This window comes from Bactrocera latifrons, unplaced genomic scaffold (genome assembly GCF_001853355.1).
Source record: "Bactrocera latifrons isolate USDA-ARS-PBARC rearing strain unplaced genomic scaffold, ASM185335v1 scaffold_280, whole genome shotgun sequence".
NCBI classification, from domain to species: Eukaryota; Metazoa; Arthropoda; class Insecta; order Diptera; family Tephritidae; genus Bactrocera; species Bactrocera latifrons.
Window position 1 is genome coordinate 262,564 of NW_017536408.1, and position 4,914 is coordinate 267,477.

The following is a 4,914-nucleotide window of genomic DNA, read 5'->3' on the forward strand; positions in this document are numbered from 1 at the left end:
GTTGATCAGGGCTATGCATTGCATGAGGGTGGACCTGTCTCTTATACACATCTAGATGTGTATAAGAGACAGGTATCACAGTACAGAATCGCACGGATAATATAAAAATGTCATTAATTTCTGTTATTTCTTTTAGATATTGGTTTCACAATTGTAAGTAATTGAAGGTACTTGAAAAGAATTGAAAAATAGATTCAAGTACATTTTTCAATTCTTTTCAAGTACTTTCAATTCTTTTCAAATACTTTCAAGTATTTTTTAAAACTTCAAGTATTTTTCAATTACTTGTACTTGTACTTGTACTTGTACTTGACAATTTTGGTAATGCCAGTACCAGTACCAGTACAATTCCTTTAAAATGTACTTGTTACAAGTCGTACTGGTACTTGATATTACCCAGGTCTGCTTGCAACCAATATTTGAAATATAAAACATTTAAGCAGGTGAGACCAGTTTTCATATTCCAAATAAGTCCAAGAAAATACCACAGTAAAACTTAAACACACTCAAATAATAAAAACATCAGCTAAAAGGAGTACGAACTATTGTGAGAAGGAGAGAAGTGCTGTCTGAACGGTAGTGCGAAGTAGTGATGTGCTTTGGAAGTATTGTTTTTCTTACGGATACAATGATAAAAATTTAGCATAACCTAAAAAAAGGGTTTGACCACCTTTCTGGCAATTTTTTTTATGCCATGCCAATAGAAAATTATTGAAAAAACCCAATCAGACACCAAATTTTGCGCTCTGTATATCCCATCAATGAAAACAAATGATTGTCGGAAGGGTCCAAGTCTGGTGAATACGGCGGGTGGGTTGTCGCGTAACAAAATTAATATTCCTTGTCTTCTGACCGTTTTAGGTAATTTTTCCATCAATGCATCATTCAAATTTATTATTTGTTGCATTAGTTGTCTAGAGCAATTAATGTTAACAGTTTCACCAGGTTTTAGAAGCTCAGGATATACCAAACCCTTTTGATAACATCAAATATACAGCATTGTCTTCCTACCGCATCAATCTGTTTTTGCAGTCGATGTTTATGGATACATATATGATCTTCTCCCTGTAGTATTCCTAAAATAAATTTTTCATCACCAGTGACTATTCGAATTCGATGTAAAACTTATTTTCTTTTGTGTCCTGGAAAAAAGTTTTTTTTCGGTCTTCCATTTGTCTTGTTCTCTTCAATTCACGTGGCATCCATTCTCCACATACTTTGGTCCTTTTCCATAGGTTTCAAACGGTCTGCAGCACTTTTCTTCAAATGTAAACAAAAAGTTAATGCTTTCCGCAAACAATAATTTTTCTGTGCCACAATCTGTTGTTTGTTCATCCCTAAAAATACATGTGCACCGGATTTCCCAATAGTGATGTTATGCAATGCAATTTTTTTCATTTTATTTAGTAATGTTAACATCTCATCATGGGAGATATACGCAAGAACAACCTTTACAAATTATTCAATTATGTTATCAAAATATTCATTCACCATTTGCAAGTTTTCGTGCGCTTTTGCCATTTTGTGGCCGTAATAATCGTCGATCTGCGTTGGTTATTCGTCAAATTGTTAAAAATTTCGGCCTCATATTTTCTTTACATAATGTTCAAGGGTCCATGAGACAAAGAAACACTCGAAGTAATGAAAATATTGCTGCCATTCAGGCAAGTGTTGGTAAAGGCTTCTATTTGTCGACTCGAAGATGTTCTCAAAAATCGCAACTATCTTAAACCTCAACCTGGTGGATTTGGAGAAAGGATTTGGGCTTGAATTCTTATAAAAATGTTCTAACTCAAAATCTTAAGGCATTTTTCCACAGTAAATCTTCTGATTTTGTCTTAGAACAACTTAAAAGCTATAACAATTTTTTTAAGAAAATCATATTACCCGATGAGGCACACTCTGGTGCGAAGAAAATCCACAAATAATCCATAAGCAACCATTACATTCACCTAAATGATAGTTTGGTGCAGATTTCGGTCTGGTGGAATCACCATTTCATACTTTTTTCGAAATAAAGCTGGTGACACCGTTACCATCACTGGAGAGCGGTATAGATCGATGATAACCAAGTTTTTATGGCTGCAATTAAAAGAAGTTGCTATTGACAACAAAACGGGGCTACCTGCCATATAGCACTTGCTAAAATTTAAATAAACTTTAATCAGTTTTTACATATAATCAGCTGACAGAGCAAAGCAACTCAGCGCCCGCAATCAACAATTAAAATTTCCCGCTCTATTTGTATTGTTATCGTGCCATCGATGTTGTTTTTTAGCCATTGAGCGTAAAACACAAAATTTGTAGCAGTCCCCTGGGGTTGGTTAAATCGCTTGGCTGGTTAGAGTTGTCACAGTGAGGCAAAACAGACAAATACACATATAACTTCTATATATGGTACACATTTATATGTAAGTACAGTTTGCTTGGCTAGAAAACAGCTGAAATAAGAAGGAAGTCAGATGGCAGAGCGGCAGAGAGCTATTAAGAGGAATACGCTGAAAACTATTTGCGGGTGTTTTGTAGCGGTTGCTTTTGCAGAGGGGAAGTGCAAATAACACAATTTAGCACAATTGCAACAGCAACACCGCAAACAAGAACAAATACACATGAATATGTATTTTAGTACAATCACAAAGTCATTGCAGCATGAAAAATCTCGGATTTTTGGTTAGAAATATGAAACGAATTTGCCGACAAGCTCACTAGAGAGAATGCCACACTCCGCTTGAAAGAACAACACCAGCTATACGTAGTTGCCTCCGATGCTGTGCGAGGGCGGGCCACAATAATTTTGCGTTCTCGCAACACAAACTTTTCTTGGATGCGCATATGGTTTATTTATGCGCTTGCCTGCCGGTACCAATCCGTCTCCGCCCTAGTGCACACTGCCATGAGGCTGTAATAGTCCAACACTATAGATATTATTCGGCACATTTTCAGCGATTTATATTTACTCGTTTACTCTATAAATTGCATTTCATCTCATTTATTCGTTGCCGCAACTCCATATTTATGCAAATTTTATGGGCACGATAACAATACAAATAGAGCGGGAAATTTTAATTGTTGATTGCGTAAATTATGTCTGCACATATTCCTGTGCATGTGGCTGGCTTTAATGAAGGTTTAAGGGAATCGGCCGCAGCGAATTATGGTTTCTAAACAATAGTTGCTTGTGCAGATACGTTGTCGTACAAAATCATGGGCGCCTAAAACTTTCTTGCTGCAAGCGGTAAAGCCACGATGGAAAACGAATTCTGTTGTGCTGCTAAATTTAATTGCTATAAATATTTATGCGAACTTTTATTTTTAAACAACATAATTTTTACAGTAGTTAAAGTGACTTATGAGTACATTCATTATGTGCTTGCATAAATTCAGTGTTTATTCCTATAAAATAAATCTAATTAAATGTGATGGGAAGGAATTAAAAGTTAACAAAAGTTGCATTAACATTTGTCACCCTGTTCCTGGCTGATACTTTTTTTACTTTTTTAATATTTCTGACTTAGTTATTCCATGAAGGATAAATTAAGCTCTTTGAACCCAAACTATAAGTTTGCGGCATACATTTTATAAACCTTCAGCTTTATTCTCATTTAAAGTTTTGAATAAATTGAGATAGGAAGGAAAACTTAGCTTCATTGATAGTACAGTTATTTAATTAAGTTCGAAGGTCTTAAAAAATATGATATTTCGATAATGGCCTTGGGCTAGTTCATTCATCCACTACTCAGCACAAACCTTTAAGGTTGCCATGCTTCTACAAAAATTTGGACTGAAAAAATTTTAATCACTCTACTATAATACCCTCAGACTGCGGAGTAGATTATAGAGCAAGAGAGAAATAGTATCTCCCACAGTTAGCTCATTTTAAACATTTAGTGCTGAAGATTTCACCTATTTGAAAAACAAATACAAGGTATGTACTGCTCAGTACTACTGTAGATATATAGATACATAATGTTATTGAGGTAATGCACCCCGACCTAGGATCTATTGTGCCCTCTCCCATGAATAGTTCCAGGAGTTTGCCGGGAGCTAGTGAGGTGATGTGATCCCTGCTGATGTAGACAGAATCGAGGGCCTTGAGCTTTTTTCCACAGATTGCTGTGCAACCCAGGATTAGGTGTGCTGGTGTTTCCTGTTCCAGGTCGCAGAACCGGCAGTTAGCACAAGAGATGATGCCCATGTAGGAAAAGTGTTTCCTGAGCTTACAGTTCCCTGTGTAGATTGCGACGAGGAGACGAAATGTTTCTCGGGGAAGTAGATTAGTTCTTTAAACTTGGAGAGATTGTATCCTCCCAGGAGCATCTTGACGTGGCGCATGCTTGCTGCCTGCTGCCAGTGCCGTTCTCTCTCCTCTCTCTCCTCCGTGCGGAGCTGCTCCTTCAGAGTGTGGGTCAGTCAGCGTAGTCTTCGGTGATTCGGAGGCTGTCAAAGCTGCAAAGACTTGCATGTGTCACTACTACTGTAGCTCAATAATTGCTGGTAGCAGGTTAAGTTTTCGAAATTACTCCTCTTCTGTCGTGAAAGAATTTATTGCAAATTTTTAGTTATAATATATTTAGTTTAATACACAAATTTCAATAATAAAAAATTCAGAACACTTTTTAATAATAAATCAAAAATTGTGTTTCTGATTTTCAAATAATATCGAGCTTGAATACATTGAGTTAAACTATTTTGGTTACCCTTTTAAAGGAAAGATTGCTTTAACTTCAACATCGTTTAAGACTTTGTCTTATTTACATTTAAATATTTTTAGTCATATGGTACTTTTTTCTCTTTTCATTCATGATATTACAACAAAAAAAAAATTATAAATGCTTAATTACGATTTATCAATCTTCAATATTTAAATTATCCACTATTTAAATTATAATTATTATCTCCAGTTATTTATTTCGT

General features: G+C 35.7%; 1 pseudogene; it reads right to left on the reverse strand.

The window, feature by feature from the left end:
- Nucleotides 1-4,317, reverse strand: part of LOC108970103 — a 15,666-nt pseudogene extending 11,349 nt beyond the window's left edge.
- Between the last annotated feature and the right edge of the window lie 597 nt (nucleotides 4,318-4,914).